Source organism: Nasonia vitripennis, unplaced genomic scaffold (genome assembly GCF_009193385.2).
Source record: "Nasonia vitripennis strain AsymCx unplaced genomic scaffold, Nvit_psr_1.1 unplaced0063, whole genome shotgun sequence".
NCBI lineage: Eukaryota > Metazoa > Arthropoda > Insecta > Hymenoptera > Pteromalidae > Nasonia > Nasonia vitripennis.
In genome coordinates, this window is record NW_022279842.1 from 70,001 (window position 1) to 82,424 (window position 12,424).

Consider the following 12,424-nt stretch of genomic DNA (forward strand, 5'->3'; position numbering starts at 1 on the left):
GCGACTTAGACTTTTTCGAGCCTCCGAGAGAAAGCAATGCGTGTGGGGCGACTTAGACTTTTTCGAGCCTCCGAGAGAAAGCAATGCGTGTGGGGCGACTTAGACTTTTTCGAGCCTCCGAGAGAAAGCAATGCGTGTGGGGCGACTTAGACTTTTTCGAGCCTCCGAGAGAAAGCAATGCGTGTGGGGCGACTTAGACTTTTTCGAGCCTCCGAGAGAAAGCAATGCGTGTGGGGCGACTTAGACTTTTTCGAGCCTCCGAGAGAAAGCAATGCGTGTGGGCGACTTAGACTTTTTCGAGCCTCCGAGAGAAAGCAATGCGTGTGGGGCGACTTAGACTTTTTCGAGCCTCCGAGAGAAAGCAATGCGTGTGGGGCGACTTAGACTTTTTCGAGCCTCCGAGAGAAAGCAATGCGTGTGGGGCGACTTAGACTTTTTCGAGCCTCCGAGAGAAAGCAATGCGTGTGGGGCGACTTAGACTTTTTCGAGCCTCCGAGAGAAAGCAATGCGTGTGGGGCGACTTAGACTTTTTCGAGCCTCCGAGAGAAAGCAATGCGTGTGGGGCGACTTAGACTTTATTCGAGCCTCCGAGAGAAAGCAATGCGTGTGGGGCGACTTAGACTTTTTCGAGCCTCCGAGAGAAAGCAATGCGTGTGGGGCGACTTAGACTTTTTCGAGCCTCCGAGAGAAAGCAATGCGTGTGGGGCGACTTAGACTTTTTCGAGCCTCCGAGAGAAAGCAATGCGTGTGGGGCGACTTAGACTTTTTCGAGCCTCCGAGAGAAAGCAATGCGTGTGGGCGACTTAGACTTTTTCGAGCCTCCGAGAGAAAGCAATGCGTGTGGGGCGACTTAGACTTTTTCGAGCCTCCGAGAGAAAGCAATGCGTGTGGGCGACTTAGACTTTTTCGAGCCTCCGAGAGAAAGCAATGCGTGTGGGGCGACTTAGACTTTTTCGAGCCTCCGAGAGAAAGCAATGCGTGTGGGGCGACTTAGACTTTTTCGAGCCTCCGAGAGAAAGCAATGCGTGTGGGGCGACTTAGACTTTTTCGAGCCTCCGAGAGAAAGCAATGCGTGTGGGGCGACTTAGACTTTTTCGAGCCTCCGAGAGAAAGCAATGCGTGTGGGGCGACTTAGACTTTTTCGAGCCTCCGAGAGAAAGCAATGCGTGTGGGGCGACTTAGACTTTTTCGAGCCTCCGAGAGAAAGCAATGCGTGTGGGGCGACTTAGACTTTTTCGAGCCTCGAGAGAAAGCAATGCGTGTGGGGCGACTTAGACTTTTTCGAGCCTCCGAGAGAAAGCAATGCGTGTGGGGCGACTTAGACTTTTTCGAGCCTCCGAGAGAAAGCAATGCGTGTGGGGCGACTTAGACTTTTTCGAGCCTCCGAGAGAAAGCAATGCGTGTGGGGCGACTTAGACTTTTTCGAGCCTCCGAGAGAAAGCAATGCGTGTGGGGCGACTTAGACTTTTTCGAGCCTCCGAGAGAAAGCAATGCGTGTGGGGCGACTTAGACTTTTTCGAGCCTCCGAGAGAAAGCAATGCGTGTGGGGCGACTTAGACTTTTTCGAGCCTCCGAGAGAAAGCAATGCGTGTGGGGCGACTTAGACTTTTTCGAGCCTCCGAGAGAAAGCAATGCGTGTGGGGCGACTTAGACTTTTTCGAGCCTCCGAGAGAAAGCAATGCGTGTGGGGCGACTTAGACTTTTTCGAGCCTCCGAGAGAAAGCAATGCGTGTGGGGCGACTTAGACTTTTTCGAGCCTCCGAGAGAAAGCAATGCGTGTGGGGCGACTTAGACTTTTTCGAGCCTCCGAGAGAAAGCAATGCGTGTGGGGCGACTTAGACTTTTTCGAGCCTCCGAGAGAAAGCAATGCGTGTGGGGCGACTTAGACTTTTTCGAGCCTCCGAGAGAAAGCAATGCGTGTGGGGCGACTTAGACTTTTCGAGCCTCCGAGAGAAAGCAATGCGTGTGGGGCGACTTAGACTTTTTCGAGCCTCCGAGAGAAAGCAATGCGTGTGGGGCGACTTAGACTTTTTCGAGCCTCCGAGAGAAAGCAATGCGTGTGGGGCGACTTAGACTTTTTCGAGCCTCCGAGAGAAAGCAATGCGTGTGGGGCGACTTAGACTTTTTCGAGCCTCCGAGAGAAAGCAATGCGTGTGGGGCGACTTAGACTTTTTCGAGCCTCCGAGAGAAAGCAATGCGTGTGGGGCGACTTAGACTTTTTCGAGCCTCCGAGAGAAAGCAATGCGTGTGGGGCGACTTAGACTTTTTCGAGCCTCCGAGAGAAAGCAATGCGTGTGGGCGACTTAGACTTTTTCGAGCCTCGAGAGAAAGCAATGCGTGTGGGGCGACTTAGACTTTTTCGAGCCTCCGAGAGAAAGCAATGCGTGTGGGGCGACTTAGACTTTTTCGAGCCTCCGAGAGAAAGCAATGCGTGTGGGGCGACTTAGACTTTTTCGAGCCTCCGAGAGAAAGCAATGCGTGTGGGGCGACTTAGACTTTTTCGAGCCTCCGAGAGAAAGCAATGCGTGTGGGGCGACTTAGACTTTTTCGAGCCTCCGAGAGAAAGCAATGCGTGTGGGGCGACTTAGACTTTTTCGAGCCTCCGAGAGAAAGCAATGCGTGTGGGGCGACTTAGACTTTTTCGAGCCTCCGAGAGAAAGCAATGCGTGTGGGGCGACTTAGACTTTTTCGAGCCTCCGAGAGAAAGCAATGCGTGTGGGGCGACTTAGACTTTTTCGAGCCTCCGAGAGAAAGCAATGCGTGTGGGGCGACTTAGACTTTTTCGAGCCTCCGAGAGAAAGCAATGCGTGTGGGGCGACTTAGACTTTTTCGAGCCTCCGAGAGAAAGCAATGCGTGTGGGGCGACTTAGACTTTTTCGAGCCTCCGAGAGAAAGCAATGCGTGTGGGGCGACTTAGACTTTTTCGAGCCTCCGAGAGAAAGCAATGCGTGTGGGCGACTTAGACTTTTTCGAGCCTCCGAGAGAAAGCAATGCGTGTGGGGCGACTTAGACTTTTTCGAGCCTCCGAGAGAAAGCAATGCGTGTGGGGCGACTTAGACTTTTTCGAGCCTCCGAGAGAAAGCAATGCGTGTGGGGCGACTTAGACTTTTTCGAGCCTCCGAGAGAAAGCAATGCGTGTGGGGCGACTTAGACTTTTTCGAGCCTCCGAGAGAAAGCAATGCGTGTGGGGCGACTTAGACTTTTTCGAGCCTCCGAGAGAAAGCAATGCGTGTGGGGCGACTTAGACTTTTTCGAGCCTCCGAGAGAAAGCAATGCGTGTGGGGCGACTTAGACTTTTTCGAGCCTCCGAGAGAAAGCAATGCGTGTGGGGCGACTTAGACTTTTTCGAGCCTCCGAGAGAAAGCAATGCGTGTGGGGCGACTTAGACTTTTTCGAGCCTCCGAGAGAAAGCAATGCGTGTGGGGCGACTTAGACTTTTTCGAGCCTCCGAGAGAAAGCAATGCGTGTGGGGCGACTTAGACTTTTTCGAGCCTCCGAGAGAAAGCAATGCGTGTGGGGCGACTTAGACTTTTTCGAGCCTCCGAGAGAAAGCAATGCGTGTGGGGCGACTTAGACTTTTTCGAGCCTCCGAGAGAAAGCAATGCGTGTGGGGCGACTTAGACTTTTTCGAGCCTCCGAGAGAAAGCAATGCGTGTGGGGCGACTTAGACTTTTTCGAGCCTCCGAGAGAAAGCAATGCGTGTGGGGCGACTTAGACTTTTTCGAGCCTCCGAGAGAAAGCAATGCGTGTGGGGCGACTTAGACTTTTTCGAGCCTCCGAGAGAAAGCAATGCGTGTGGGGCGACTTAGACTTTTTCGAGCCTCCGAGAGAAAGCAATGCGTGTGGGGCGACTTAGACTTTTTCGAGCCTCCGAGAGAAAGCAATGCGTGTGGGGCGACTTAGACTTTTTCGAGCCTCCGAGAGAAAGCAATGCGTGTGGGGCGACTTAGACTTTTTCGAGCCTCCGAGAGAAAGCAATGCGTGTGGGGCGACTTAGACTTTTTCGAGCCTCCGAGAGAAAGCAATGCGTGTGGGGCGACTTAGACTTTTTCGAGCCTCCGAGAGAAAGCAATGCGTGTGGGGCGACTTAGACTTTTTCGAGCCTCCGAGAGAAAGCAATGCGTGTGGGGCGACTTAGACTTTTTCGAGCCTCCGAGAGAAAGCAATGCGTGTGGGGCGACTTAGACTTTTTCGAGCCTCCGAGAGAAAGCAATGCGTGTGGGGCGACTTAGACTTTTTCGAGCCTCCGAGAGAAAGCAATGCGTGTGGGGCGACTTAGACTTTTTCGAGCCTCCGAGAGAAAGCAATGCGTGTGGGGCGACTTAGACTTTTTCGAGCCTCCGAGAGAAAGCAATGCGTGTGGGGCGACTTAGACTTTTTCGAGCCTCCGAGAGAAAGCAATGCGTGTGGGGCGACTTAGACTTTTTCGAGCCTCCGAGAGAAAGCAATGCGTGTGGGGCGACTTAGACTTTTTCGAGCCTCCGAGAGAAAGCAATGCGTGTGGGGCGACTTAGACTTTTTCGAGCCTCCGAGAGAAAGCAATGCGTGTGGGGCGACTTAGACTTTTTCGAGCCTCCGAGAGAAAGCAATGCGTGTGGGGCGACTTAGACTTTTTCGAGCCTCCGAGAGAAAGCAATGCGTGTGGGGCGACTTAGACTTTTTCGAGCCTCCGAGAGAAAGCAATGCGTGTGGGGCGACTTAGACTTTTTCGAGCCTCCGAGAGAAAGCAATGCGTGTGGGGCGACTTAGACTTTTTCGAGCCTCCGAGAGAAAGCAATGCGTGTGGGGCGACTTAGACTTTTTCGAGCCTCCGAGAGAAAGCAATGCGTGTGGGGCGACTTAGACTTTTTCGAGCCTCCGAGAGAAAGCAATGCGTGTGGGGCGACTTAGACTTTTTCGAGCCTCCGAGAGAAAGCAATGCGTGTGGGGCGACTTAGACTTTTTCGAGCCTCCGAGAGAAAGCAATGCGTGTGGGGCGACTTAGACTTTTTCGAGCCTCCGAGAGAAAGCAATGCGTGTGGGGCGACTTAGACTTTTTCGAGCCTCCGAGAGAAAGCAATGCGTGTGGGGCGACTTAGACTTTTTCGAGCCTCCGAGAGAAAGCAATGCGTGTGGGGCGACTTAGACTTTTTCGAGCCTCCGAGAGAAAGCAATGCGTGTGGGGCGACTTAGACTTTTTCGAGCCTCCGAGAGAAAGCAATGCGTGTGGGGCGACTTAGACTTTTTCGAGCCTCCGAGAGAAAGCAATGCGTGTGGGGCGACTTAGACTTTTTCGAGCCTCCGAGAGAAAGCAATGCGTGTGGGGCGACTTAGACTTTTTCGAGCCTCCGAGAGAAAGCAATGCGTGTGGGGCGACTTAGACTTTTTCGAGCCTCCGAGAGAAAGCAATGCGTGTGGGGCGACTTAGACTTTTTCGAGCCTCCGAGAGAAAGCAATGCGTGTGGGGCGACTTAGACTTTTTCGAGCCTCCGAGAGAAAGCAATGCGTGTGGGGCGACTTAGACTTTTTCGAGCCTCCGAGAGAAAGCAATGCGTGTGGGGCGACTTAGACTTTTTCGAGCCTCCGAGAGAAAGCAATGCGTGTGGGGCGACTTAGACTTTTTCGAGCCTCCGAGAGAAAGCAATGCGTGTGGGGCGACTTAGACTTTTTCGAGCCTCCGAGAGAAAGCAATGCGTGTGGGGCGACTTAGACTTTTTCGAGCCTCCGAGAGAAAGCAATGCGTGTGGAGCGACTTAGACTTTTTCGAGCCTCCGAGAGAAAGCAATGCGTGTGGGGCGACTTAGACTTTTTCGAGCCTCCGAGAGAAAGCAATGCGTGTGGGGCGACTTAGACTTTTTCGAGCCTCCGAGAGAAAGCAATGCGTGTGGGGCGACTTAGACTTTTTCGAGCCTCCGAGAGAAAGCAATGCGTGTGGGGCGACTTAGACTTTTTCGAGCCTCCGAGAGAAAGCAATGCGTGTGGGGCGACTTAGACTTTTTCGAGCCTCCGAGAGAAAGCAATGCGTGTGGGGCGACTTAGACTTTTTCGAGCCTCCGAGAGAAAGCAATGCGTGTGGGGCGACTTAGACTTTTTCGAGCCTCCGAGAGAAAGCAATGCGTGTGGGGCGACTTAGACTTTTTCGAGCCTCCGAGAGAAAGCAATGCGTGTGGGGCGACTTAGACTTTTTCGAGCCTCCGAGAGAAAGCAATGCGTGTGGGGCGACTTAGACTTTTTCGAGCCTCCGAGAGAAAGCAATGCGTGTGGGGCGACTTAGACTTTTTCGAGCCTCCGAGAGAAAGCAATGCGTGTGGGGCGACTTAGACTTTTTCGAGCCTCCGAGAGAAAGCAATGCGTGTGGGGCGACTTAGACTTTTTCGAGCCTCCGAGAGAAAGCAATGCGTGTGGGGCGACTTAGACTTTTTCGAGCCTCCGAGAGAAAGCAATGCGTGTGGGGCGACTTAGACTTTTTCGAGCCTCCGAGAGAAAGCAATGCGTGTGGGGCGACTTAGACTTTTTCGAGCCTCCGAGAGAAAGCAATGCGTGTGGGGCGACTTAGACTTTTTCGAGCCTCCGAGAGAAAGCAATGCGTGTGGGGCGACTTAGACTTTTTCGAGCCTCCGAGAGAAAGCAATGCGTGTGGGGCGACTTAGACTTTTTCGAGCCTCCGAGAGAAAGCAATGCGTGTGGGGCGACTTAGACTTTTTCGAGCCTCCGAGAGAAAGCAATGCGTGTGGGGCGACTTAGACTTTTTCGAGCCTCCGAGAGAAAGCAATGCGTGTGGGGCGACTTAGACTTTTTCGAGCCTCCGAGAGAAAGCAATGCGTGTGGGGCGACTTAGACTTTTTCGAGCCTCCGAGAGAAAGCAATGCGTGTGGGGCGACTTAGACTTTTTCGAGCCTCCGAGAGAAAGCAATGCGTGTGGGGCGACTTAGACTTTTTCGAGCCTCCGAGAGAAAGCAATGCGTGTGGGGCGACTTAGACTTTTTCGAGCCTCCGAGAGAAAGCAATGCGTGTGGGGCGACTTAGACTTTTTCGAGCCTCCGAGAGAAAGCAATGCGTGTGGGGCGACTTAGACTTTTTCGAGCCTCCGAGAGAAAGCAATGCGTGTGGGGCGACTTAGACTTTTTCGAGCCTCCGAGAGAAAGCAATGCGTGTGGGGCGACTTAGACTTTTTCGAGCCTCCGAGAGAAAGCAATGCGTGTGGGGCGACTTAGACTTTTTCGAGCCTCCGAGAGAAAGCAATGCGTGTGGGGCGACTTAGACTTTTTCGAGCCTCCGAGAGAAAGCAATGCGTGTGGGGCGACTTAGACTTTTTCGAGCCTCCGAGAGAAAGCAATGCGTGTGGGGCGACTTAGACTTTTTCGAGCCTCCGAGAGAAAGCAATGCGTGTGGGGCGACTTAGACTTTTTCGAGCCTCCGAGAGAAAGCAATGCGTGTGGGGCGACTTAGACTTTTTCGAGCCTCCGAGAGAAAGCAATGCGTGTGGGCGACTTAGACTTTTTCGAGCCTCCGAGAGAAAGCAATGCGTGTGGGGCGACTTAGACTTTTTCGAGCCTCCGAGAGAAAGCAATGCGTGTGGGGCGACTTAGACTTTTTCGAGCCTCCGAGAGAAAGCAATGCGTGTGGGGCGACTTAGACTTTTTCGAGCCTCCGAGAGAAAGCAATGCGTGTGGGGCGACTTAGACTTTTTCGAGCCTCCGAGAGAAAGCAATGCGTGTGGGGCGACTTAGACTTTTTCGAGCCTCCGAGAGAAAGCAATGCGTGTGGGGCGACTTAGACTTTTTCGAGCCTCCGAGAGAAAGCAATGCGTGTGGGGCGACTTAGACTTTTTCGAGCCTCCGAGAGAAAGCAATGCGTGTGGGGCGACTTAGACTTTTTCGAGCCTCCGAGAGAAAGCAATGCGTGTGGGGCGACTTAGACTTTTTCGAGCCTCCGAGAGAAAGCAATGCGTGTGGGGCGACTTAGACTTTTTCGAGCCTCCGAGAGAAAGCAATGCGTGTGGGGCGACTTAGACTTTTTCGAGCCTCCGAGAGAAAGCAATGCGTGTGGGGCGACTTAGACTTTTTCGAGCCTCCGAGAGAAAGCAATGCGTGTGGGGCGACTTAGACTTTTTCGAGCCTCCGAGAGAAAGCAATGCGTGTGGGGCGACTTAGACTTTTTCGAGCCTCCGAGAGAAAGCAATGCGTGTGGGGCGACTTAGACTTTTTCGAGCCTCCGAGAGAAAGCAATGCGTGTGGGGCGACTTAGACTTTTTCGAGCCTCCGAGAGAAAGCAATGCGTGTGGGGCGACTTAGACTTTTTCGAGCCTCCGAGAGAAAGCAATGCGTGTGGGGCGACTTAGACTTTTTCGAGCCTCCGAGAGAAAGCAATGCGTGTGGGGCGACTTAGACTTTTTCGAGCCTCCGAGAGAAAGCAATGCGTGTGGGGCGACTTAGACTTTTTCGAGCCTCCGAGAGAAAGCAATGCGTGTGGGGCGACTTAGACTTTTTCGAGCCTCCGAGAGAAAGCAATGCGTGTGGGGCGACTTAGACTTTTTCGAGCCTCCGAGAGAAAGCAATGCGTGTGGGGCGACTTAGACTTTTTCGAGCCTCCGAGAGAAAGCAATGCGTGTGGGGCGACTTAGACTTTTTCGAGCCTCCGAGAGAAAGCAATGCGTGTGGGGCGACTTAGACTTTTTCGAGCCTCCGAGAGAAAGCAATGCGTGTGGGGCGACTTAGACTTTTTCGAGCCTCCGAGAGAAAGCAATGCGTGTGGGGCGACTTAGACTTTTTCGAGCCTCCGAGAGAAAGCAATGCGTGTGGGGCGACTTAGACTTTTTCGAGCCTCCGAGAGAAAGCAATGCGTGTGGGGCGACTTAGACTTTTTCGAGCCTCCGAGAGAAAGCAATGCGTGTGGGGCGACTTAGACTTTTTCGAGCCTCCGAGAGAAAGCAATGCGTGTGGGGCGACTTAGACTTTTTCGAGCCTCCGAGAGAAAGCAATGCGTGTGGGGCGACTTAGACTTTTTCGAGCCTCCGAGAGAAAGCAATGCGTGTGGGGCGACTTAGACTTTTTCGAGCCTCCGAGAGAAAGCAATGCGTGTGGGGCGACTTAGACTTTTCGAGCCTCCGAGAGAAAGCAATGCGTGTGGGGCGACTTAGACTTTTTCGAGCCTCCGAGAGAAAGCAATGCGTGTGGGGCGACTTAGACTTTTTCGAGCCTCCGAGAGAAAGCAATGCGTGTGGGGCGACTTAGACTTTTTCGAGCCTCCGAGAGAAAGCAATGCGTGTGGGGCGACTTAGACTTTTTCGAGCCTCCGAGAGAAAGCAATGCGTGTGGGGCGACTTAGACTTTTTCGAGCCTCCGAGAGAAAGCAATGCGTGTGGGGCGACTTAGACTTTTTCGAGCCTCCGAGAGAAAGCAATGCGTGTGGGGCGACTTAGACTTTTTCGAGCCTCCGAGAGAAAGCAATGCGTGTGGGGCGACTTAGACTTTTTCGAGCCTCCGAGAGAAAGCAATGCGTGTGGGGCGACTTAGACTTTTTCGAGCCTCCGAGAGAAAGCAATGCGTGTGGGGCGACTTAGACTTTTTCGAGCCTCCGAGAGAAAGCAATGCGTGTGGGGCGACTTAGACTTTTTCGAGCCTCCGAGAGAAAGCAATGCGTGTGGGGCGACTTAGACTTTTTCGAGCCTCCGAGAGAAAGCAATGCGTGTGGGGCGACTTAGACTTTTTCGAGCCTCCGAGAGAAAGCAATGCGTGTGGGGCGACTTAGACTTTTTCGAGCCTCCGAGAGAAAGCAATGCGTGTGGGGCGACTTAGACTTTTTCGAGCCTCCGAGAGAAAGCAATGCGTGTGGGGCGACTTAGACTTTTTCGAGCCTCCGAGAGAAAGCAATGCGTGTGGGGCGACTTAGACTTTTTCGAGCCTCCGAGAGAAAGCAATGCGTGTGGGGCGACTTAGACTTTTTCGAGCCTCCGAGAGAAAGCAATGCGTGTGGGGCGACTTAGACTTTTTCGAGCCTCCGAGAGAAAGCAATGCGTGTGGGGCGACTTAGACTTTTTCGAGCCTCCGAGAGAAAGCAATGCGTGTGGGGCGACTTAGACTTTTTCGAGCCTCCGAGAGAAAGCAATGCGTGTGGGGCGACTTAGACTTTTTCGAGCCTCCGAGAGAAAGCAATGCGTGTGGGGCGACTTAGACTTTTTCGAGCCTCCGAGAGAAAGCAATGCGTGTGGGGCGACTTAGACTTTTTCGAGCCTCCGAGAGAAAGCAATGCGTGTGGGGCGACTTAGACTTTTTCGAGCCTCCGAGAGAAAGCAATGCGTGTGGGGCGACTTAGACTTTTTCGAGCCTCCGAGAGAAAGCAATGCGTGTGGGGCGACTTAGACTTTTTCGAGCCTCCGAGAGAAAGCAATGCGTGTGGGGCGACTTAGACTTTTTCGAGCCTCCGAGAGAAAGCAATGCGTGTGGGGCGACTTAGACTTTTTCGAGCCTCCGAGAGAAAGCAATGCGTGTGGGGCGACTTAGACTTTTTCGAGCCTCCGAGAGAAAGCAATGCGTGTGGGGCGACTTAGACTTTTTCGAGCCTCCGAGAGAAAGCAATGCGTGTGGGGCGACTTAGACTTTTTCGAGCCTCCGAGAGAAAGCAATGCGTGTGGGGCGACTTAGACTTTTTCGAGCCTCCGAGAGAAAGCAATGCGTGTGGGGCGACTTAGACTTTTTCGAGCCTCCGAGAGAAAGCAATGCGTGTGGGGCGACTTAGACTTTTTCGAGCCTCCGAGAGAAAGCAATGCGTGTGGGGCGACTTAGACTTTTTCGAGCCTCCGAGAGAAAGCAATGCGTGTGGGGCGACTTAGACTTTTTCGAGCCTCCGAGAGAAAGCAATGCGTGTGGGGCGACTTAGACTTTTTCGAGCCTCCGAGAGAAAGCAATGCGTGTGGGGCGACTTAGACTTTTTCGAGCCTCCGAGAGAAAGCAATGCGTGTGGGGCGACTTAGACTTTTTCGAGCCTCCGAGAGAAAGCAATGCGTGTGGGGCGACTTAGACTTTTTCGAGCCTCCGAGAGAAAGCAATGCGTGTGGGGCGACTTAGACTTTTTCGAGCCTCCGAGAGAAAGCAATGCGTGTGGGGCGACTTAGACTTTTTCGAGCCTCCGAGAGAAAGCAATGCGTGTGGGGCGACTTAGACTTTTTCGAGCCTCCGAGAGAAAGCAATGCGTGTGGGGCGACTTAGACTTTTTCGAGCCTCCGAGAGAAAGCAATGCGTGTGGGGCGACTTAGACTTTTTCGAGCCTCCGAGAGAAAGCAATGCGTGTGGGGCGACTTAGACTTTTTCGAGCCTCCGAGAGAAAGCAATGCGTGTGGGGCGACTTAGACTTTTTCGAGCCTCCGAGAGAAAGCAATGCGTGTGGGGCGACTTAGACTTTTTCGAGCCTCCGAGAGAAAGCAATGCGTGTGGGGCGACTTAGACTTTTTCGAGCCTCCGAGAGAAAGCAATGCGTGTGGGGCGACTTAGACTTTTTCGAGCCTCCGAGAGAAAGCAATGCGTGTGGGGCGACTTAGACTTTTTCGAGCCTCCGAGAGAAAGCAATGCGTGTGGGGCGACTTAGACTTTTTCGAGCCTCCGAGAGAAAGCAATGCGTGTGGGGCGACTTAGACTTTTTCGAGCCTCCGAGAGAAAGCAATGCGTGTGGGGCGACTTAGACTTTTTCGAGCCTCCGAGAGAAAGCAATGCGTGTGGGGCGACTTAGACTTTTTCGAGCCTCCGAGAGAAAGCAATGCGTGTGGGGCGACTTAGACTTTTTCGAGCCTCCGAGAGAAAGCAATGCGTGTGGGGCGACTTAGACTTTTTCGAGCCTCCGAGAGAAAGCAATGCGTGTGGGGCGACTTAGACTTTTTCGAGCCTCCGAGAGAAAGCAATGCGTGTGGGGCGACTTAGACTTTTTCGAGCCTCCGAGAGAAAGCAATGCGTGTGGGGCGACTTAGACTTTTTCGAGCCTCCGAGAGAAAGCAATGCGTGTGGGGCGACTTAGACTTTTTCGAGCCTCCGAGAGAAAGCAATGCGTGTGGGGCGACTTAGACTTTTTCGAGCCTCCGAGAGAAAGCAATGCGTGTGGGGCGACTTAGACTTTTTCGAGCCTCCGAGAGAAAGCAATGCGTGTGGGGCGACTTAGACTTTTTCGAGCCTCCGAGAGAAAGCAATGCGTGTGGGGCGACTTAGACTTTTTCGAGCCTCCGAGAGAAAGCAATGCGTGTGGGGCGACTTAGACTTTTTCGAGCCTCCGAGAGAAAGCAATGCGTGTGGGGCGACTTAGACTTTTTCGAGCCTCCGAGAGAAAGCAATGCGTGTGGGGCGACTTAGACTTTTTCGAGCCTCCGAGAGAAAGCAATGCGTGTGGGGCGACTTAGACTTTTTCGAGCCTCCGAGAGAAAGCAATGCGTGTGGGGCGACTTAGACTTTTTCGAGCCTCC